Below are 24715 nucleotides of genomic sequence, written 5' to 3' on the forward strand. Positions count from 1 at the left end.
TGCAGTCCAATGAAAGTGGAATTACAACATTTTGCTATAATTTCCAATGAGTGGATTCTTTCCATTTGATGTTAATTGTGTTCTCCCTGGACACCTCAGTATCAATCATGTGTATTTACCTACTGGTGTCAGTGTTCATGAGGCACTCTGGACCGGCTGGGCAGTCCTGCAATGCGGGGATGCCCCACTCTCTCCTCTGCAGGATGCAATGCTTTTAACAATGTGGGCATATTATATATATATTTTTAGAATGAACTTAAAAAATAATAAACTCTAACTCCACTTTTGGCACTAATTTCTTGATTGCTAACATGATGCATTTCTGCAAGAAGAGCTCATTTCACAATCTTTGAGGACATTATGTGTCTAAGACAAACCTGCAGGTGCTGTTGAGAACAGCAGAGCCAGCTGGAGGCTCTGGGAGGAATTCCATCTGGAAGAAAACATGGTGTGTCCAGAGGGCAGAGTGGTGTGGTGGAGTCGGTGCTGGAGATGATGTGTGTACAAGAGCAGGACTCTGGACGGAGGCAGGGATCTGGGCCAGCACAACATGGAGAGGCTGAAGCTTCCTGGAGTGACCAGCAGGCAGGAGTAAGGGCCAGGTGGGTTGCCTTGGGCAGAGGGCAAGAGAAGCAGAATGTAGACCTACAAGGGGACCTGGATTCTCAAGGTGACTTGGCCACAGGAGAGCTGAAGCTGGAGCTGCCCAGGGCAAGGCTGTAGCAGAGCCCCCTCACCCCCCACCAGGGCCGGGTGGGCTGAAGACTGAGCAGCTTCCTCTGCATGTGGAAGCCTGGTGATGTGGACACTGGCAGTGGGGTGGGGGCTGCAGGGGGCTCAGCCTGCTGTGGTTATGAGGAGAGGTGAGTGTGAAAGAGCACCTGGTTGGTCTTTGCAGTGATGGGGTTGTGAGCGCTCATGCCATGAGGCTGCCCTTTTCTAGCTATGTTCCCACCTGGTCTCTAAGTAAAGTACACAGGACTAGGTGCGGTGCGTCAGCAGTGGCCCGACTGGCGAGAAGCCATATGCTGCTGGCTTCAGCATGTGGCCTCTGGAATAAGGCATGTGTGGGCTCAAAGCCCCGCTTTACCACTTGCCAAGCTCATGGCCTTGGGGTTGTTATTGATGCCTCTGGACAGGGCTAATTAAAATTATAAGGATGCCTGAGATAATGTATGCAAAGAGCACCCACGGTTGTAACAGATGAAGCCCAGGACGCTCGTGCTCACTGATTGCATCGGCTGAGCACAGCCAACGCCATGGCTGCAGCCATCTGCTCCTCCGTTAGCTTCCTGGCCCTCACAGCAGTGTTTCTTAACTTTTTAACAAAACTGAACGTCTGAGCGTGAGTCACAAACTCCTTTCAAAACCTGATGAAAACCGTGCCTGCCTCCGACCCCCTCCCCACTAAAACCCACGCATACATTTTGGAGGGAGTTTCAGAGAGTTCACAGATACCCAGGTTGAGAATCCCTGCTCTTGAGGGCAAGGCTGCTTCTGTGACTGTCATTTTAACCTGTCACTGTGGGCTCTGTGTGTGCCATCCTATGCACATGCCTTAACATTCTAATTTGCAGAACTGACTTTGTATCTAGGCGTTGATTAATCTGCTGAGTCAGACCATGTCTCTGGCACAGCCCCTGAAACCTCTCTTCTCAATGGTGCTCTCTGGACACCTCCTGAGCCTGCAAAAAACCCTGATGCTTGGACATTACGGGGCCCCTTCTCATTTTTGTCTTGCTGAAACCATCTTTCCACAGGGAGGGCATGCTGTGTCGAATTTTATCACAGGTAGATATCAAGTTACTTGACCTGCCTTTATTCTCTGGTCTCCCTTCTAACCCCCCTTTCCATAACCGCATCTAGCCCCATGATCTCCTTCCCAGTTGATATTTGGTGGGAATTCCACATGAGGGAGGCAAGGAAATGGGATGGCTTAGCAAGCAACAGAATAATGTGCATCAGTAAAATAAATAATGGGGAAGATCTTCAGGAGTTGATGTGGAATGACTTCCAGATTTGGTGAGGATAGATCTTAAAGGTGCAAAAGACTGCCAGAAAGGAGGAATAAGATTAGATGACTGAATTTGCATATTTGTGCAAAGAGAGACACAGAAATGATACAGTAGAAAGTAGTCAAGGTGGTGATCTTTGGGGACTGGGTAAGAATGGGGTAGAGAGAAGGGATGAAGATAGGTTGAGTATAATTTTGTATATAATTGTGATTTTTGCACCATGTGTATTCTAATGTTCAAAAAATTTTTAATTTGTTGTTGTTGTCATTTTGTTTTCTTTTAGAGAGGGTGGAGGGAGGGACAGAGGGAAAAGGAGAAAGAGAATTTAAGTAGGTTCTACGTCCAGCATAGAGCCTGATGTGGGTCTCAATCTCACAACCCTGAGATCATGACCTGAGCCAAAATTAAGAGTCAGATGCTTAACCAACAGAGCCACCCAGGCACCCCTCAAAAATAGAGTTTAATACAAAATGGTAAACAACAAAAAAGCAAACTCTAGTATTAAAGACATAAACTAATTTAACTGTGTGTCAAATTGGTAATTCTAACCATACAAGAGAAAATTCAATATAAATAGCTTTGAACTTTGCTAATTAGATTTGTTATTGATAATGGCATGACTGTTGTAGTTACATAATTTTTAAATTACTTTGTAAGTATTGTAGGATAGACAATATAAGTCAATCTGCTCATGTTGGGGTCTGGGGCTCTCACGGTGGAAGAGGGAGCCACAAATGTGGAATGGGGGAGATGAGGAGGAGCCTGTGGCGTTGGGTTGAGTTAGAGTATCAGAGTAGAATGTGTATTTATTTATTACCTGTCACCAACAGTGCCAAGGTGCAGTGACATGGCACTCCTGATGGGCACACCTAGCACCCAAATGTTGGTTTCTAAATACCATTCTCTGCTAAAGGGAACCAGGGTTTTTGGAGAGTGCTGCCTGCCGGGAGGCATAGTGAAGTTGGGAACATTTAATTTCAGAAGCCGAGGGGGTGCTCATGGGCTGGTAGGAACATGTGAGATGGCACAGGAGCAGGCAAGGAGGGGCTCCCAGTAGCAGACTGTCTATCAAGACAGAGATTATGTGTAGCCACAACACCCACGTGGCGGTCTTCCCCAAAATGTTAATAAAGAGGAAATGATCTGGCAAATCCGGAATGCCAGATGACCAGCCTAGACTCTGCTCAGTGCTGTGGAAAACAAGCAAACCAAAGGGTGGTAGGTGGAGAACTGTTCTAAAATAAAAGAAAACAGGGACTCCTGGGTAGCTCAGCAGTTGAGCATCTGCCTTCAGCTCAAGGTGTGATCCCTGGGTCTGGGATCGAGTCCTGCATTGGGGTCCTTGCGGGGAGCCTGCTTCTCCCTCTGCCTGTGTCTCTGCCTCTCTCTCTGTGTCCCTCATGAATAAATAAATTTTAAAAATCTATAAAATGAATGAATAAGTAAAATGTGGTGAAAGAAGCTTAGTTGGATCCTGGGGCAAAGTGTAAACCCCTGTAAGAGGCAGGCATGCTGGGACAACTGGGGGGGTGTGAAGGGAGCCTCAGAGTGGACAGGGCTCTTGCCCTCTGGTTTCTATTTGTGGGTGTGCTCGCAGCTTGGTCGCCTTGGGAACGGTGCTCCCGGGACTAAGGCTCCAGCCTGCTGGCATCCTGGGGCTCCCTCCACCCCCACCAGCCCATAACGTCCCAGCGCTGGCGGGAGCCTGCTGGCACCCTGCATGTCAAGCTGTGCTGCCCGTAATCCTGCCTAATTGAGGGGGACCAGGTCATTTCCCTGCTTTTGCTCCAGCTCTGGTGGGCGGAATGAATCCGCTTTATTCAGCTGTCCCATAACCTGTCCCCCCAGGTCCCTGAAATCTATGGAAGGAGATTTTACTGGTGTGTCCACCTCCTCCTGGCCAGGCCACAGCTTTCTCAGCAGGTGAGTTTCCGCCTCATAAAACGCCTTCACGTGTAAGCTGGTTGTGCTTTCCTCTTTTCCAAACAGCACGGTTTCCTTGATTCCTCCGTCGGGGTTGGACCAACGTGCCAGGACGAGGCAGGGGTTCTGGATTCTCAGACATATGGGGCTGGATTCTCCCCTAAGGGGCTGTCCGTGGGCATGTGAAAGGAGGACTTGGGTGGGGGGGGTTAAGGATTGGGATCCTTGTGAGCTCGCTGTGTGCCCTTGGGCTCCGTGTCCTGGAGGGTCACCTTGGGTCTGGGGACTCAGTGTCTCTGAGCAAGCAGCAAACATCTGAGTCACCTGCGGAACCTTCAAATAAAAACCTTCAAATAAAATGAAAATCAAGACCACCAAACACATGGCTGGGGCACCCCAGCCTGGGGTTTCTTCTTCGGCAGGTCCGGGTGGGGCCCGCATACATCTCAGAAAGTTCAGAAATTCTCAGAAAGTTCTCGGAGTCTTCCCACACGTGTGTCCGTTGGAGACCCACCCGACCAGAATGACGTCCAGCAGGACTCTTTCCAGGGGAGGGGCGGGTAAGTGGCTTCCAAAATGTCTCAGAGGTTCAGAAAAACAACACCGAAGCAGTGACTCAGTGCTTGGGTCGTGCACATTCTTCCCCAGTGAGGCCGGGCCCCACCAGAGCTCCTGCTCTGCGCCACATCTGCCCCCACCATGCGAGCCACCCCCTCCACATCGGGGAGGGATGTTTTCACGTTCCCTGGCCGGCCCGGGCCTTCTGAAGGGTCATTTGAACCTGAGTGGTGCAGTGAAGGAAAAATAGCCGATGGGATGACAAATGGGCTTGATTTCAAAGCAATGTGTTTGCAGACGGAGGCAGGGAGGTCCTCCTGCCCCGGCTTTGCTTGGAGTGCTGAGTCATGACCGCTGGCTCAGCAGTATTGCACAATCGGCCTCGGGGTTCACTTGAATCCTGCCCTTTCCAAGAAAAAGCCTGAGCCTGGCCTAGCAACATGCTTTTTTTGTGTGTTCAACACAAAGATGAATTGTTCAAATCAGGAGAGAAAACAGTCTTGGAAGTGTTATGGGCTGGTTTCCTAAGAATTCCTTGGAGTTTGGACCTCATTTTTTTTTTTCTATGATTCTGTTAGTTTAAAATCCTGTAGCCCAAATAGTTAGCTGCCCCAGAACACGTTTATTGAGCTCTTCGTAGTTCCCTGCCTGGCATCTCAGACAAACACGGAGCATCTCTCTGGGCCCTTCTCCGAGAAGTCCAGGTGGGCTGGGAGGTGTCATTCAGGAGACCAAGTGACTCCAGAGATCACAGGAGCATCAGGACACAGGACCCCACGCAGGTCTCCAGACTTTCCCAGTTGATCTTCCCCTCACCTTTTGAGATGCAGCCCCCCTAACAGGAGCCTGTCGCTTCTGTTGACATTCATGAGGAAGTAGAGCAAAAGGTGTCATTAAAACATGGACTAACCAGGGGCGCCTGGGTGGCTCAGTGGTTAAGCGTCTGCCTTCGGCTCAGATCATGACCCCAGGGTCCTGGGATAGAGCCCCACGTCTAGCTCCCTGCTCAGTGGGGAGTCTATTTCTCCCTCTCCCTCCACCCCCTGCTCTCTCTCTCTCATTCTTTCTATCTCAAATAAAGAAATAAAATCTTAAAAACAAACAAACAAACAAACAAACAAACATGGACTAAACAGGTGCATGGTTTGGATGACGACGACCTCCGAAAGGTACATCCACACCCTAATCACAAGTCTCTGTGAATGTGACTTTAATAAAAAAAAGAAAAATGTAATAGATTTATGGAGAGTCTTTGAGGTGAAGAGAACATCTTAGTTTATGTGGTAGGCCCTACATCCAGTGACAAGTGTGCTCCTAAGAGACCCCTCGAAGGCAGACTGGATGAGGTGGTCACACACCAAGGGAAGGCCGGGAATACCAGAAGCTGGAAGAGGCAGGAAGGGTACACATCCTGAGCTGGTGTCCCCTTCACTTCACACTCTGGCCTCCAGAACTGCAAGAGTTTCTGTTGTTTGAAGCTATCCCGTTTGTGGTAATTTGTTATGGCAGCCCCAGGAAATGAAAACAGTGCACACGCTCGTGCACACGCATACACACCCTCCCAGGCTACACACACAAGGGCTGGCCTCCTGATGGAAGCCAGAGGGCAGCTAAGATGAAGATGGATGGCCCAGCTGACACCAGGATCATTTCCTCCTGGGACCTGGTCCTCCCTCCCATCCAGGCCCTGCTCTCTGCCCACCAGAGGCCCACTATTCAGCCTCCGTCTCTTGGTCACTGTCCCGGGATGTCCTGCCCTCAGTTCTGGGTGTCAGCACACCCCCATGGCTGCAGGGGCGCAGCTGACTGGTCTGAAGTCCACCACCCTGACCCCTAGGCGGCCTCTTGTGGGGGCCACCCTCCTGGGGGTCCAGGATCTTTCTCCTTCTGGAACCAGCTCAGCTGGCCTGTTGTGTCTGCCCCTGAGGAACCCCAGCTCCTCTGTACCCCTGAAGTCTCATCGACTACACGTCCCTGTCACACAGCTGTCCTCTGAGACTTTCTATTTTTTCTCCTTGAAACGCGTTCAGTGACTCCTTCCTTTATCATTTGGATTCTCAAGATGATTTGAGCCATTTTGGATTTTAATGGAGAATCTGGGTGATTTTTTTCTTATTTTCCTTTGGGTGAGTGTGTTGATGTGAGACGGTGACTGTTTTACAGCATAGGAGATGCCAGTGTTTCTTTTCTGAGACTGAAGACATAAACGCTATAGCACATTTATACAGCTAATAATATATTCTGGACGTTGTCCTGAGGGTAAACATTTCTAAATTCACCGTGACTATGAGTGTGATCTAGAATACAGAGAGAATATCGAGAAATCATGCTGCCGCTGTTTTATCTCTCAGCGTTTAGAGTTTGACATTCTCTTTTCTGTCTTCACATCTGCTCCTATCATGACCATTATTAATTGAGAAGAGGATTCCTGGAGTTCTGATTTTCTCAGCTCCTGTGCGAGGGCCTAGGATCAATCTCTGTTAGCCTCACTAGGGCCCTACTGTCCACAGAGCAATGGGGATTCTTTTCATTCCAGTCTGAAATTCATCTTTGGATTTTCTGGACGCACTAAATGCATTCCCTTCATCTTCTTCCCCATCCATCATGATGGACTGCTCCCAGTCATGGGCTCTGATGAGAAAGGTCAGATGGGACACCTGTGGGACATACAACTTCTGTCAAATAATAACCAGAAAGAGAATAATTGGAAGAAGACAGACAAGAATTCATTACTAATTATAGAGCAAAGCCATCTTGGCTTCAGATGCCGAGTTCAAGATAAATATATTCACGAAGTAAGTAGTATTTAAAAAGTTAATGTTTATGTGTTGGACATAGTTCCTACGTTCTGTGAGACTTCAGAATTATAAGCCATCAAGGGGATGCTACAAGAGACCAAAAATAATTTCACTTTTCATTGTGGGTAGCTTCACTCTCAAAATAAAATCTTCCCAGCCATGATGTCATTTAATTACTAATAAAAGCAATTGTATTCCCATCTTGCAATGCTCTCGAAGAGTTATTCTTAGGGCCCTAAAGCCTACAGAATTCCCTGGATTACTCTGGGCTGACTGCAGAGTCCCAAAATTGACTGCCAGACTTGTCCTTTGAAGCAAATGGATGTCAACTAGTAGCAGATCCCCTTGAGGCTGCTGGTGGAGACAGGTGGGTGAGCACATCCAGGAAGACAGGTACTACCTCTGCTCCAGATCCTTCTCCCATTTCACGACAAGCTGCTGCTCATGACCTGGGCGTTTTGCTAATCAGTAGTTTGTGGTCTGTTTATTCTGTTTTCCACTCTAGCTTTTAGGAAACTCAGAAGCACCTTTACTTGCGTGGGCAGTGACGATTTCACACCCACATCCTCTGCTCCTTGAAGATGCTCAGTCTTCTGCTTTGATCTTTTGTTTCATGGAATGTTCTGCGAGAGTGTGGGGACACCTGGGCCCAGCTAGGAATTGGCCTTCATGCTCTGAAGAGGGGTGGGGTAAAGCAGGCCAAGCGGGGACAGGGAGCTTTCGTAGGCTGGGCTGCTGGGGAAAGTTCTAGAAGTGGGCGTAGTTGTGCAGTGAGCGTTGTTGGCAAGTCTCTGCCAAACTACCTCTGGTTCTCTAACATGTCTTCCCCCACCCCACACAGCACACCCATGACCCCTGCCCCAGCCTCCTGCCTCCCCCGGGCCCCCTCCTCTCCCAGGGTTACAGGTGGAGACATCTATTACCCTCCCTGCAGAGGGGCTGTCTTGTCTCGCTGATGAACCCTGGCTGGGCTGGACTGAGACTGAAACTGAAAATAATGTGTGGTTTTATTACCAAATTCTTGAACAGTTTTATATGTATTCATAACGAGAGATAAGGTGAGCAAAATAACCCCATGCTCATAATTCTTCTGAAACATCTGTTTTCAAAATATTGTTTTACCCAGAGGGTGCCACCTTCAAATAGTTGAAGCAACTTCTAAAAGGGCCGGGCTGTCAAGCTTGAGTTTAACGTATGAATTGTAGTTTAACTCTGCAAACAAGATTCACTCAATTGCCATTCTTGGCTTCATGTCTGTATTTCCCAAGTAGCTTTTTCCAACTGAGGTCCAGAACCACTTGCTTTAGAACCATCCAGAAAACTGTAGACTTTGTAAACCTACTCAATTAGAAATTTTCTGTGTAGAACTTGACTATAACAGGCTCCAAAAAGACACGAGGTTAATATAAAGTTTGAGGCTTCCTATATTAGGGGTTGGCAAACATTTTCTTTAAAGGGCTAACTAGTGAATATTTTAGGTTTTGTGGGCCAGAGGCCTCTGTGACAACCAAACTCTGCTATAGCAATGCATACGTAGATGGGCATGGCTGTGCTCCAATAAAACGTTATTTACAAAAATAAGTGGGGGGCCGGAGTGGGCCCCTGGGCTGTAATTTACCAACTATAATTTCCCAAATCATGCGTTTAGAGAGTGGAGACCATATCTATCTTGTTTGCCACTGCACAGAATCCAGCAAAGTCTGCGTTAAAGAATAGTCACTTGGTAGATACCGAGTTTGAGGTGCTGGTGTGGCTCAGTCGGTGAAGCATCTGCTTTCGACTCAGGTCATGATCCCGGGGTCCTGGGATGGAGCCTGCATCAGGCTCCCTGCTCTGTGGGGAGTCTACTTCCCCCTCTCCCTCTGCCTCTCCTCCTGCTTGTGTTCTGCCTCTCTGTCAAATAAATAAAACCTTTAAAAAACAAAACAGTGCATAAGTGAGTGGACACTTACAAAGGGCCTTGATTTCCAAAAGTTATTTAAAAATTTACATAAAGTAAAATTCACTCTTGTTGTATGATTCTATGTGTTTTGGCAAATGCGTAGCCATTCAAGCACCATTGCAATCTGGATAGAGAGCAGCTCCATCGGCCCCTTCCCCACATCCCCCCAGCTGCTTTTTGTAGTCACACCCATCTGTTCTCTGTCCTTACATTTTGGTCTTTGCCAAAAGAGCAAACACAGAAAATAATACTGTAGGTAGTTTTCTGAGTCTGGCTTCTTTCACTTAGTATAGAACATTTGTGTTGTTTTGTGTATCACTAGCCTGATCCTTTCACTGATGGACAATATTCCGTTTTATAGAACATAATTTGTTCTCCCATTTGCCCACTGAGGGAAACTTTAGTTGTTTTCAGCTTTTGCCAATTAGAAATAAAGATGTCATAAACACATAAACACTCCTGTACATTGTGTGTGTGTGTGTATGTGTGTGTGTGTGGACATATGTTTTCATTTCTCTTGGGTAAGAATTTCGGAGTGGATAGCTGAGTTATATGGGAAGAGTATGTTTAACTTTATTGGAAGATGTCAAATTGCTTTGGAAAGCTGTCTCATTTTGATTCCCGCAAGCGATGTTGTGCGAGTTCCAGTTGTTCTGCATCCATGCAAGCACTTGGTATTGTCAGTTCAAAAAAAAAAAAAAAAGTAATCATTCTGGTAAGCATGTAATGATACCTCATTCTGGTTTTAATATGCATTTTCTTAAGGAAGAATGATGTTGAGCATCTTTCCATGTGCTTATTTTCCATCTGTGTATCTTCTTCGGCAAAAAGTCTGTTTAAATTTTGTCCATTAAAAAAAAATTGTTTTTGTTGAATTTTGAGAGTTGTTTATATGTTCTTGATATAGGTTCATGGTCAGTTACATGACTCAAAAATATTTCCTCTCAGTAGGTGGCTTGTCTTCTCTCTGTCGTAGGACAAGTGTTTTGAAATTTTGATGGTGTCCAGTTTTTTCCCTTTTTCTTTTATGGATTGTGCTTTCATTGATTGTCCTTTCTAAGACCTCTTTGCCTAACACATGCCATGGATTTGTTTCCTGTGTTGTTTCTAACTGCTGTACAGTTTTACACATTTTTTTTGGGTCTATGACTGAGTGGCTTAAGTTTTATATGAGGTGGCAGACGTAGATCAAGGCTGAAATTTTGCATATGGATGTCAAATTTTCCTAGCACCATTTGTTGGAGACTATCCTTTCTTCCTTGAATTGCCTTTGCACATTTGTTGAAAATCAGTTGATCAAATTCATGGGGGTCTATTTCTGAGTTCTCTCTTCTGTTTCATAGATCTGCATGTCTATTTATTTTTATCCCTTTTTCATTCTTGGTATTAGTTTTTCTTCTCTCTTTCTATCTTTTTTTTTTTTTTTTTGATTAGCCTGGCTAGAGGTTTTATTAACTTTCTTGGTCTTTCCAAAGAACCAACTTTTGGTTTCCTGTTTTTTTCCACTATTTTTCTATTGTAAATCACATTGATTTCTGTTCTAATTTTTATTTCTTTCCTCTACTTGCATTTAGTTTTAGTTTGTTCTTTCTTTATTTTACTAAGATGAAAGTTTAGATGATTGATTTTAAATGTACTTCTCTAAAGTATGCATTTAATGCTATACATTTTCCTCTAAGCATTGATTTCCCTGCATCAAACAATTTTTATTTAATTTTCATTTTCTCCTAGTTCAAAATATTTTTTTCTGACTTCTTTGAGACGTCTTTGACTCATCAGTTATTTAGAAGAGTATTGTATAATTTCCAATTATTTGGGAATTTTCCAGTTATCTACCTGTTGCTGATTTCCAGCTCAATCTTGTTATAGTCTGAGAATGTACTTTGTGTGAGTTCTATCTTTTAAATTTTGTTAAGGTGTGTTTTATGCCCCAGAATATAGTCTATCTTAGTGAATATTTTTATGTGTTTTTGAACAGAATGTATACTCTGATGTCAGATGTCAGTTAGACCAGGTTGATTGATAGTGCTATTCAGGTCATTTACTTCCTTCCTATTTTCTATGTGCTTTGTCTATCAACTACTGAGAGAGAAGTGTTGAAGTCTCCAGGTATAATTGTAAATTTATCTATTTCTCCTTTCAGTTCCATAAGTTTTTGCTTTGTGGATTTTGCCATCCTATTGTTATGTGCATACATGTTTAGGATTGCTGTCTTCCATAAGAATTGTTTATCATTATATGATGTCTCTCTTTATTCCTGATAATCTTCCTTATTCTGAATTCTGCTTTGTCTGAGGCTAATGTGGCCACTGTAGCAGCTTTTAGATTATATCTATGGTATATCTTTCTTCATTCTTTAACACTTAATATATTTGAGTCTTTTTAAAAAATTATCTATTTATTTGAGAGAGTGAGAGACTGTGCATGTGTGTGCATAAATGGGGGTGGGAGGGGCAGAAAGAGGAGAAAGAGAATCTCAAGCAGACTCCCCACTGAGTACAGAGCTCCATGTGGGTCTCGATCTAATGACCCTGAGGTCATGACCTGACCAAAATCAAGAGTCAGCCACTTAATCAACTCAGCCAGCCAGGCATCCCTGTACTTGGGTCTTTATATTTAAAATGTGTTTCTTATAGATAGTATATAGTTGAGTCCCTTTATTTCCTTTTAATCTACTTCACAGTCTCTGCCTTATCTTTTGCATTTGGACCATTTGTGTTTAAAGTAATTGTTCAGAGGTACCTGGATGGCTCAGTTGGTTAAGCTTCTGACTCTTGATCTCAGCTCAGGTCTTGATCTCAGAGTCATGAGTTCAAGCCCCAAGAAAAGTAGTCAATATTCAGTACATCCAGCTTTTCTTATTGCAGGGATGGATTGCTGACTTTCAAGAACTTTGCATGCCCAGCTAACACCAGAGGTTCAGCAAAGTCATGCTGGAGTTTCTTTGTCAACTTCCTGGTTGTAGGGCTCACAGAGAGAGTGAGGCCATAAGTGGAAAGCCACTAACTGAAGGTCAAAACAACCTGGTTCTAGTCGATCCAAAGGATTCAAGAAGGGCTAGAATCTTTCCCTGACAAAGACAAGATCTTAGGAATCTTTCCCTAAGAAGGCTGGGAGCATTTACAGGATATTCAAGCCAAGGAACAGAGCAGACCCATTCTCCAAGACTGAGCACTGTCTGGTTGTCAGGTGCTGTGCTATGTCCTCTACATGGATGGGGCAGGTACCCAAATCCAAGTTCACATGCCTTGTTAAACCCTACAATGATTGTATCTCACCATATCTACCTTTCCCAATGTGTGCCCTGAAATGCTGTTTTTGAGAGATGTTAATCAGAGTCATGGATGTTGGGGCAGAAAAGGGTGCTATAGGGAAACTAGTTTGGTAAACTGGGTTGCACTTTGAGGAAAACTGATTCCAGGGTTCAAATCTGTGTACAGAGCTGGATTCTGGGACTGAAGGAGGAAGGCGACAGGGTTCATAGGGGTAAGTCTCCTGTGAGTCGTTTACAGGGATATGATTTACAGGGATTTGTCACAGGTAAATGAAAGGATCCTAAAGACAGAGATTGACGTGGCCAAGTTAAATACCTATGTATTGAGGAAAAAAGAATCCAAATGTGTACTAGATTAACTGAAGCAGATGAAATAATCGATACCCTTAAAGATCATACAAGAGGTTACTACCCTGGCAAAACTTGGCCACAGTTAGAAAATCACAGTCTGAAGGAGGAGGCTGTACCTTCCTGAACTGCATCATGGAAAAGAAAGAATGTTCACTAATTACCTGATTTGGAGAGAATCTCCCATACCTTGACAGGGTATGGGAGAGTCTTCCAAAGCACATGATAGGAGGAGTCACACATGTGAAGGTGTCACATACAACATGTATAAAATACAAGCCAAAGTTCTTGTGTAAAAATTTGAAGGAATCACTCACTGGCTATTATCCAAGACAGCTTATTTTCCAAGAGACAAAGAGCTCAGGATAATGCATTGAGTGCTCTTTTGGCTGAAAGACCCCACACAACTTAAAAAAAGAGAGTGCTTATCTGAGACCAAAAATATTAGGGAAGAATTTCAAAGGTTTCTAAAGTATCCATCTGTCCCTGTTGTTGCTGAAGGGGCATTTGGCACTCAGCTGTGGCTGGTGGGGGTCCAGAGTTCAGGGCCCTGGGGCAAGAGCCTCCACTAGGTCAGTTCCATCTCCACATGGCAACCATTCACTGAAAAGGAGGAGAGGATGGTTTTGATCCAGCCTTGCCAAAGAATGGATTGCTGCTGGCCCGGGCTCCATCCTCCTTTGTCAGATGGTACAGGTTCCAGGAGCCCTGAGATGGGAGACAGCTTCTGAGTAGAGGACTCCATCCTTCTCCAGATTCTAGAACAGCAGGGAGAAAGTGCCCAGGGGTCTTTCCTGCAGAGGGGCCCACTTTGCCCAGTACATCTCCTGAGGTGCAGAGGAATATGTCTACACTAAACACTGTCCACACAGCCTGAAAGCAGAAATGAGTTGATTCTGAGTTGCTTCCACCTTCAATGAGGCTGCTTCTGAAGACCTAGAATCACAGCGAGGCACTTTTCTCTCTACTCAAATAATTTTTATTTTATTCTTTTTAGTCTTACTACTAGTTTTTATTGGCCCAAATGGAAACTTGATAGGATTTTATTATTTTTAGATAATGTTTTATAACCACAGATTATTTAATGTGACTCATAAATTACTTGATTCTGTTTTATTTTATTTGTAGATAGTGCAATTATAGTATCTTTACTGTTGTTAACAAGTCCACTGGGATCATCCAAAAACATAGCAAGAATTTTATCTTCCTTCTAGAATAATTTTACATTTTTAAATTTGTTTTTAGTGTTGTCAAGTAATTATATAACATCTCAAATGGAGACTTGACTCATAAGTTTTAGGATGGTGTTTTATAAATATGTATTATACAAGTATGAATCTTTGTTGTTTTCACTCCATCTTGTTTGTAGATTATACAACAGTGTTTATCTTAGTGCTATTTAACAATATCTTCTATTGATCCAGAAACAGTAAAGTTTTATCTCTCTTCGAGAGTAATATTGACTTTGCCTTATTTGATCTTGATGCTATAGTTAAGTGATTATACAAATGCTCAAATGGAAGCTCAGTAGAATTATAATTCTTAGGAAAATGTTTTTATTTTTAAAATATTTATTTATTTATTATAGGGAGAACAAAAGAGAGCAGGGGGGAGGGGCAGAAGGAGAGGGAGAGAGAGTCCCAAGCAGACTGTGCTCAACACCTGTACGGGCTCGATCTCATGACCCTGAGATTACGACCAAAACTGAAACCAAGAGTCAGTTGCTATATTGACTGAGCTACCTGGGCACCCTTAGGATAATGTTTTATAAATGTAACTTATATAAAAGCAAATTTCCTGCACCATCTTTTTCCTCTGATTGGTGTAAGGGTAGTACTTCAGTTGCTGCTCAACAAAGCTCATGGCAGTAGTGTAGTGATAATTTCATGTGAGTGTAGTGATAATTTCATGTTTGGAGGTATTTGAAAGTCAAAGTTGATTTCTGTTTACCAAGGGAAGAATTCACTTTAGTTATAAGATTGATTAAATACATTTTGATTTTAAAAGATAGTTTTGAAACTTTGAATATGGCCAAAGATCCCCACTTCAGTATGCATTATGAATGTTAGGGTGTATGTGGAGAAGGGTGTGGGGAGGGTTATGGGGGACCCTACAAAGGGTTTGGACTTTCTTCCTCAGTTTCGCCCTTAGAACTGAGGAAGAATGACCTGAAAGAGGCCCCAGTGCCCAAAGTTAGAATAATTTTGATAGATAATGTAATATTGAATTATAACATACAGCAGAAAGTAAGGACATATGACTCTACCATGGTGTAAATAAAGAATTGAATAAATAAATGGGGGAGAAGAAACAAGAAGAAACAAGTCTTCCTTGCAGAAGAATTCCAAATCAGAGAGATAAAACTCCCTTTCGCAGAAATGGAGCTGAAAATCCTCTACCCTTAAGTGGGCAGATGTAATGACTGGCTTCCAAAAAATAAAGTATGGAAAGGAAAAATCCCAACGCTGCAGTGAAGAGGCCTCACAGATGCCTCCTTAATCAAGTGATCAAAATTAGAATCTCCTGTGATAAGTCACACTGATATTGTGTCAGTCCTGATATGAGAAGGTTGCTGCATCTCCATGGATTCTTCTCCCAAATCCATGATCCCAGACTAATCATGAGAAAATATCAGACAAACCCAAATTAAGGGGCACTGCAAAGTCCCTGACCAGCATTCCTCAAGTCTATGAGATCATAGAAAGGAAAGAGGTATTGACAGAGGATCACATATCAGAGAAGACTAAAGAGACATGAGTAAAAGCATTTCTGAGAAGGGTATTAGCTGAAATACTGGTGAAATCCAATAAAATCTGAGTTTAATTGAGAGTAATGTACCAATGTTAATTTTTTAGTTTGGACAAGTGTGTCTTAGTTATGTATGATGTTAATATTAGGGGAAACTGGGTGAAGGGTACATAGGAACTCTCTGTATATTTTGCAACCTTTTTTGTAAATCTAAAATTACTTCAAAATTAAAAGTTTGTTAGACTTCTGAGTCTGGAAAAGATGGTGTATATTCATTCTCTTTGCTGGTCCTGCTAAGTACTACAAAACCCTGGACAGAGGTAATAGGTAATTGATCCCAAGATGATTCTGAATGTCAAAAGGACTGGCTAGTGGAGCACCTGGGTGGCTCAGTCAGTTAAATGTCTGACTCTTGTTTTTTTTGGCTCAGGTCACAATCTCAGGGTCATGAGATCCAGCACTGTAGTTGGCTCCATGAGCCCTCTGCTCCTCTCCCTACTCGCACTAGCTCTCTCTCTAAAATAAATTTAAAAAAATAGATAGATAAAATCTTTAAAAGATAAAAAGATACATAACAGTTCCAGCACAAAAATCTCTTATCCTACCTTAAAAAAAAAAAAAAAAGGACTGACTAGGACCCTCAGGGCTGAGGAATAACATGGTGATACGTTCTCTGGCTTTTAAAATTTTTTTATTAAAATTTGTGTGTGTGTGTGTGTCCCATATATCCCAGACTGCATGCTACAGGATCCTGAAAACTCAGAACTGCCAGGAGGAGTAGACAACAAAAACACCAAGACAATCTTGCTCTTTCTGGCCAAAAGACTGGGAAACATATCCCAGGAGGACAGAAAACTTTTTGGCAATATCCCTGTGCCCCAACCCAATACCATAGATTCCCCCCCCCACCTCCCACCCCAAGTTGGTGTCAGTTGAGCCTGAGAGGGGAGTGCAGATACCCACCTCTGTCCCCCACGCTGGACAGCCACTGAAGACCTGGAGATGCACTCCTTTCCTCATTGTTTTAGTGTCATTGAACACAAACAGGAGACTCTAGGCTTCCTCTCTCATGGAAGCTGATGCCCCTCACCCTCCCAACTTAGAGACTGAAAGGAGAATTTCAAATGAGAGGGAGCTGAAGAAAGGGATTTTTAAACCCTGCATAAGAAGTCCTGGGCAGACATCTAACTGTTCAAACATGGAACTGACCTGAATAAACACACCAGAAGGTTTGAGAGCAGGACATGACCTTTGAGCAGTGTACAAAGTAGACCAGAATGGCACTGTAAGGGATCCAATCCAAATTGTCACTGGAGCTAAATCCCTTATGTATAGGCCAGGACCTGTGTACTAAATGTAGACTGAGTGTGTGCTGTTAAAATAGGAAATTCACAGAAAACCCAGATTACCTAATATACTACCCAGATGTCCAGGATGCAGTAGAAAATCCCTCGTCATAACATGATGTTCACTGGAATGTGCACTGTACAGACTTGCATGACCACACAGGTAGCCCTGGGTTAGGACACCTACCTGTACATCAACGTTCTAAAGTTTCAAATGTCCAGAGTGTCTTTGGGCACCTGCTTTGAGCAGGTGAGGAGTAGAGACCCTCATGGCTACTTGCAAGATGTGGGAGGCAGAGAACTGAGAAGGGTGAAAGAGAGTCAGGAGGCCAAAGAAGGGGGGTTTGGATTAAGGACACACACCATCACTTTCCAACAACGTTGAAACAAAGTCCTTCCTTTGGCTTCATTACACAGTTGACCATTTTCCATTGTAAATGCTCTTGATTTGTGTTCAAGGCCAAAAGCAATAAGTAGACCCTTGATCATTACCTGGATGTCTCTTCTGAATTGATGGAAGGATCAATGATTCATTATTCCCAAAGAACTAAGTTCACAGAGCTCCGTATTCAATTTCATGACAGAATGATGCTGCCCCACTTACAAGTCTGCTGTAAAACCTATAGCTCATGCTCCGTTGATTTGCAGCATCCCCCTCCGTACACGTGCCTCAGCTTTGCCTAAGAACTGGGATATCTGGGAGACAGATCTTGTATATTCTTTTTTTTCTTTTTTCTTTTTTTTTTTTTAGAATGAGCAAACTCACCAAACACTTTTAGATCACCAAGAAGCAAAATACCTTGACCACGATGACCTCAATTATTCCCCCAGACATGTTTCCATTCAGTTTTGAGAACAGAGGGGCAATACAAACAGTGTGGAAATGGAATACAGCTTTCAGTTTAGACTATCTAAGATTGGTTAATGCCCTTTGCAGTTTACAAAGCACTTTCATGTACAACAGTGTCTTGCTTGAGCCACGTATTAGTCCATATTATGCCCCGTGGACGCGCAGAGAGGTTCATTATCACACCAATCATGATGAATGGGTTTCCCATCATTAGACAAGGGTTGAGTTAAATCCTTGGGTTTAGCATTGGGAGCTCTCTCCAGATATATTTTCATGGCACCTTTTGTTTAAAAATGCCAATTATGCCCAAAGTGTTCCACTTTTGACTAGCTTTTAGGACACTTATTGCTCCTCAATTTAATGTTAACTTGTTATAATAAGCTCGTATCAGGATATTGGGACGCCCACCCCTTCGGCTTCTTTAAGATGGTCTCTAATTGTACTACTTTTCATTACTTTCCATCGTGCTTTTAGACATGAAAGGGGTTTTGGATGTCATCCAAATGGCAGTAGGAAGCCATAAAAGGGTTTTGGCAGGGAGATGACCTGATTGAATAAGGATTTAAGCGGATCATTCTGGCTGTCACATGGGGAATGGAGTGCAGCAGGCAAGCATGGGGGGAGGGACACCAAGCGTGAGACCAGTGCAGAGGCCTGCAGCAGGTGGCCGCAGAGGAGATGGGACAAGGAGGACAGACTCAAGGCGATTTGGAAAGTAGAACCGATGGGAATTGGTGGTGGTGCAGTAGTGGGATGAGGGCGCAGAGACTGTCCGATGGATGGCCAGTTAGCAAGGAAAGAATGGAATGCAGGAGGGAGTTTGGGGATGGAAGGGGAAGAGCAACCATGGGTGTCACACTTTATGTTAATATTACTAGACTTCTGTTATCTGTGAAATTGCAGGGAGAGGAAGACAACGAATCAGAATGGGAAGGGAGTTTGCATTTCTCGAGGACCTCAGGGACACATCCTCAGGGACACATGCACAGACTAGTGCTGCTTCTCAAGTTGCTCTGGTTACCGGTATGTGTTCCTTGGTGAGGGAAAGGGCTTCCTCTCTGCTGAGTTGCGGCTGGGGATTCTCCCATTTGTCACTCAGAAAGAAAACCCCTTGGCAGTGGTGGGAGGGTGCGGGGCAGGTATTGCCTTCTGAGCTCTATCCTGGTTATCAGTCACCACTCCCTTCTTTTTCCCTCCCAGGGTAAGAAGATAAGGGGGCCCACTCACTCGGTGTCTTGAACATTGCGTCCTCTGGCTTATCCCATTTCCCCAGCTTAGGGGTCCTCCCCCGTGACTTGCTCTTCTTCCAGTTGTGTAGGAGAAAGCGGCATTTTGGCTGGAGTTGTGGGTTGACTGCCATGTTGCTTTGATATCAGGATGGCTGCTTCTCTTTTCCCTGCAACGGATGCTGTCTCTGCCAGGTTCTTTCTGTGGGAGACCCCGGTCTGTCTTTTGCCTGGTTTAAGTCCAAGGCCGCAAAAGAGGTGTGAGGAACAGGGCACCAGGCAGACATGGCCTCTCATGCTGCCTTTGGCTGGTCCCGGGGCAGTGCAATTGTTGGCCATTAAACCAAAACCTCTGAGTTACAATTAGGCAAGACATTAAAAGGATGTTCCGGACTCGAGCATCTCACGGCCATGGCCACATGGCACTCACCCAACAGCATTAGTTGGATAAACATCTGTTTCTATAAGATTCTGTCTACGGTTTCACTTAGAGAGCTTTTCTAACCTAATTATGTGTGTCAACTCCGTGGCTGTAATCAGTGCTCTTGGGTTAACCTTCATAAACAGTCAAATTTAGATGGCTTTACGGGCTGTCTCGGGGAGTCCTTGGGTTACACTAGACATGACGGATTACTGCTCGGTGTATCTGAACTATGCAGCCCACTGACCTTTCATATGCACATTAATGGTGATTGAGTCTTGGCACCACCTTGTTGTTTTGGCTCTTGTGCTGCCTTTGTACATTAAAGTATGGATAATAGCGGACATGTCTAGCAAATTAGAGTGACCTGAACTGGTTCCAAGTTATGAGTGCTCAGTGAGTTTGCTTAAGAAGGAGCCCAGCAATTAACTCTGAAGTCACTCTCAAGTCCCATTGCCCACCCCTCATGACTACCCCCTGCCCTGGCCCTGGGTTAAGTGAAGGGATTACAAATTAACCCAGTTAGAATGGCCATCAAGATAAACTTGTGCACATTGTCTCCTCGGAAATCCTGAAGAATGAATGGCCATTGTTTTTCTCCTCAATTCTTTCCAGCTGTTTGCCATTTGGAATAACCATGAATGCACAGCACGAGTAAGAAGGGGCTTTGGGTTGCTTTGGATGTTTATATGAAGTTATCGGGTGTGTTACAGTAAAGGTCTTTCTCTAAATTTTCTAGGTTATTACTGAGTTTCTTTTGCATTTACAAAGCCATTTCTCTTCCTAAAGGTGAGTCCTGGAGTTCCCCCATTTATTCAGACTCTCTCTTTGCCCTGGGGAGTTCTAATGGGTTATATGTTGCAAACCTGTGGTCATCATCAGAAGTGGTCGGTCATTTTTAAATAAGAAACAATGACCCTAATATTGCACATCAATCTACCAAGTTACTTTCCCCCCCCCTTCTTCCTGTCCCTAAAGAGAAATCTAAAATTATAAAATCATTTTATGAAGGCAGGTAAAGTAGAGTCAGTTGTTTTTGGAGACACTATCATTATTCAACCATAATAAAAAATTACTGGGTAAAAGCAATCCTGATATATAATAAAGATTAGCCTCATTTTATGAGGCAGGCTACTCCCTTGTTCAGAAGAGTTAAAGAAACATAAATCACCTTTCCCTCTTCTGAGAGATAAAAATCTGGCTGCGTTTGATGTTGGGTACAGTGTGTGTTCTTTGGGGCTCGCAGTTGAGAGCATTAAAGTTCCTTGCACTCTTTTGCAGCTACCATGTCTCTTATATATATATATAAAAAAGCCAACTCAAATTTGCTCAAACTCCCCTTTGTCTTTTCCCAGAGCCAGGTTGTCTGGTTCTGTTGCCAAAAAATGTTTTTGATTCTTCAGCATTTATGAGGCAAGAGTAAATAAGGTACATAGGAGCCCTAAGTGAGGTGGTGTTGCAGAGGAGAAAGAGCCCCGGACTCAGTGGCGTGCCAGAGGTGGCTCATACTTGCTTCCAAGAGGTGAATGTTAAAGTTTCAGCCATCGGGAGAGGTAGCTGACTTCATGTGGGCAGCCTGGAGTTGGCCACGGTGGGATTATTCATTTGGCAAGAGTTACACATCGGGGCTCTTCACACCAACCACCCATGAGGTTGTTAGCCTATGCCGCTGCACCACTGCTTCATCTAGAATAGACCATAGTCTGGGTGCGGAGCCCTTCTCCACCACTAGTGACTCTGATGGCAAGAGTGGGTCATTTCTCAGGGGCTTGGGAACACGTTGAGACTTTGGGGTGGGGTAGATCTAGGGCTGGGGTCTGCATTGTTTTATCAGTAGCACTCACAGCTGGGATTCTTTCATTCACACCCTGGTTCCGTTGAGCTCTGGGAACCCAGAAGCTTCTTGCTTTCTGTGCTCAGACTCAACAGGCATTTAAAACCGAGACGAGTGAGCTCCTGGGACAAGAGGCAGCCCCTGGGGGCAGCAGGTGGGGAAGCTGGCTGGCACCCAGTCCTGACACTCGGACCTGACTCCCTCACCCGTGTGGCTGTCACGGACAAGGTCCAGGTGCATCGATTTTAGGAATAAAAACAGTGCAGAAACTTATTTTAAAAATCACTCATTTCAATCCTAGCCACCATTCTTACCCATATTGAAGAAGTCGACATAAAAAGATGTGTTTGAGAAACCTCAGGCAGGCAACGAGAGGAAGGAATTACATCCTTGGCTTTCTATCCTGTGTTCAGGGCTCTGATAATGAAATTCCATGATATGGGAGACGTGGGGCACGTGCTTTCTTCCTGTGGATTTCTGAGTTCCCTGCAAATCAGAATCAGATGCTGAAACCTTGGGTCAGGCTTTCCTGGGCATCCTCAAACCAACAGTGAGGCATCTGAAGGCTGGCTGTCAATTTTTAAAAATCTTCCCTTGTTTTTTAGTCCACCAACCATTTGTTTGAAGAAGTCTAAGCCCCAGTGATCCCATTTCATATAAACCTTGGCCCTTTTAGCTCCTCCCCCTTCCTGTGACTGGAATGACCGGAAACCATCATCTCCAGGTACAAAGAACAGTTTGTGAAGTTCATTTACAAGGCCGTCTGCTGTGAGTGCTCTCGGGCCAAAAGGAAATCCCCAAGGAACCCTGTTTCCGTGGCCTCCCCTCCGCCCGGCTCACTACCCTCCTGCTCCCGCATCTCGTGGCGACTGGGCGTGGGTACACCCTCATCTTCACCCATCACAATCCTTGTACTACTCGCGGAGGACACTCAAAATACCAAATTTGTTGTTCTTGTTGTTGCTGTCCTGGTTAATTGAACCAGTCTCCTGCTCTTAGTAGTCTCACAGTCTGAACTGAGCAGATGATCCGGGAAAAGGTAGGAGATTCATGGAATCATTAAGGTTAGGACCTTGCAGGTGGAAGGATCCTAGTCCACATCCCGCCCCAGCGGTGCTCACCCAGGTGACTTTGTCTCCCAAGGGGCATGAGCAGTGTCTGTAGACGTGGTTGGTTGGTCCCTGCTGGGTGGAGGGGCTGCTGGCACCTGGTGGGTAGTCAGGAGGCTGCGACACAGCCAACGGTGCACAGAGCACCCCCCCCCAACTCCGTAAAGAACGATCCAGCCCAGAGCATCCATGGTCCCGAGGTTGACACTTAGCGCCTTCCTACTAATGAATCTCTTCCAGTCTCAGATCAGACAGCTCCAAGGAGAGAGCAGCTCAAGCCACGGTGCCCAGGAGAAGCGCCTCTCACCCCACATCTTCATGGGCAGGTGGCCAGCCACCAGAGCGGGAGGGACCAGGGGGACCGAGGGAACTCATCCGCGTGCAGGGAAGCCCGGGTGTGCGGTGGCTGTCGTCCGAGCCCGGGAGGGCATGCATTCACTAAGAGATGGGACTTAGTCTGTGATTGCAGAGGGAGGTGTGCCACGGTGACACGAAAGCTGCGGTGAGGCCGGATTTGGCTCCCCGAGGACGACTTGCTAGCTCTCCCCGAGGGAGGGCTCCTGGGAGCCCCCCCCCACACCTGCTGGCACTGCCTCGGTTCACAGTTGAGAACATCCTGAGGTTTCCATCGTGCTCTTTGTTTACTTACCGTCTCCAGCCCCCGCTTCATCCTGTTCCTGTGTAGTTGAGTTTTTGGCCCCAGCAAAGTTCACGCTGGGGTGGGAGGCGTGCGGGGCCAGTGGGGGCTGACATTCCAGGAGGGGACCTGCGGGACACTCCCAGGCCACGAGCAGGCCTCCCTGGCTGTCCTCCCGCTGGAACGGCCTCAGCGGCCTGTCGGGGGGGACCGGCGATCGCGGCCAAGCCTAGGAAGCTCGCCTGCAAGGGGGGGACAGGCGGCCGGGCCTGTAAAGTTTAGGACACAAGTGGGGACGGCGCGCGCTCCTGGCTTACAGGATCCCGCAGGAACTCTGGATCGCCCTGCAATAAAAACACGGAGCATCCTGCTCGCGGCTGAGAAGGGCTTTGAGGGTCTCCCGGGGGGCGGCTTTGAAAGGCTGCCCAAACCGCGGCCCTGATCGCCAAGGCGCGTGGCTGACGAGCGCGCAAAGCCTGCCCGGGCCCCGCGCTCTCCCGGACCCCACGCGGGGTGAAGAGTGTCCCTGCGGAGAGCCGCGCTGCTTCCCCCCTCCCCGGCCTGCCCCCTGCGGGCAGGTGTCCCACCATCCGGGAGGACGTCTGTTTGCACAGCAGCCTCCAGCGGCTGGACACCCAGGGCACCGCGGGATGCTCTTCGCCGGCGGGTGGGACCCCGGAATTTTGGCTAAAGGGTGTGCGCGTTGCCGTGATAATCATGTTTTACATTCATCACGCTGCTTTCATCCAGATGGGTTTAAGCATTCTACAAGCTTTATTAAGTAAGTAGAACAAGTTATAACAGTTGAACTTGTCTATCATGGAGCGTGGTTTCTGGGTGAATCATGGTTTTTTGTTTTTTGTTTTTTTGTTTTGGCCACACACAGCAATGGGGTATCAATCAGGGACGGCGTGGAGCCGAGGGTTTCAGCCGAGCCTCCGGGAGGCCAGGCTTTGGTCTGAACTGGAAGAGCACAAAGGCCAGCGGTGTCCTGTGGTGCGCGGAGCGCGCGAGGGCCAAGGTGAGCCGTGGGGTCCAGCCCGTGCCGTCGGCGATGATCAGAGGGGTGGAGCGGGTGTCTGAGCCACACAGCTGGAGTGAGGCGGGCCTGGCTGCCGGGGCTCTTGGCCTCGGGGTCCCCGCAGAGGTGCAGGCCTCAGAAACCTCCCGCGGCCTGGAACACCGGCCTCCGATGGTTTTCGAAGGGAGGCCGAAGGGAGGCCGCCTTTCTCTTCCTTTAAGCTTAAAGATGCGTGGTGAGCAGTGGGGTGGGGAGTGGTCTGTGCCTCGGGGATGCACGCGGGGGAGCAAGCCCCAGGCGGAAAGACAGGAGGCTACGCTTGGACTGCTCCCACGTGGTCTCTGTGGAAAGCCAGCCGACCCTGGTGACCGGCGTGCACTCGGCACAGCTCGGGGACAGGGGACGGCCAGGTGCACACGTGCCCCATCTCGTCCCCCTCCCCGCACCCCGACGAGGTGGCCGGTCTCCACTCCATTTTGCTGCCGAGTTGAGTGAAGTTTTAGGGAAGTGAAATAATCTGCCCAGACCCACGGTTCCGGGAGCTGTGCTCTTTCCATGCCAGCCACGGGGGAGCACCGCGTGGGCAGCTGCCCCACGGCTTCCCCGGCAGCCCTCAGGGTGGCTTCGGCCCGTGCATCCTCTTCCCCTGAGCCCCTGTCACAGCA

General features: G+C 46.1%; 1 long non-coding RNA gene across 1 annotated transcript in view; it reads left to right on the plus strand.

Annotated features, from left to right (window-relative positions):
* Positions 1 to 380: 380 nt before the first annotated feature.
* The window catches only part of LOC112669955 (uncharacterized), a 29141-nt gene continuing 4806 nt past the window's right edge, over positions 381 to 24715 (plus strand). The window contains exons 1-3 of the long non-coding RNA XR_004817419.1: positions 381 to 602; positions 3864 to 3938; positions 23916 to 24050. This is a non-coding gene — a long non-coding RNA (uncharacterized LOC112669955). The remainder of the gene's footprint in view (positions 603 to 3863; positions 3939 to 23915; positions 24051 to 24715) is intronic.

Source organism: Canis lupus, chromosome 25 (assembly GCF_003254725.2).
Source record: "Canis lupus dingo isolate Sandy chromosome 25, ASM325472v2, whole genome shotgun sequence".
In the NCBI taxonomy this organism is placed as follows: Eukaryota; Metazoa; Chordata; class Mammalia; order Carnivora; family Canidae; genus Canis; species Canis lupus.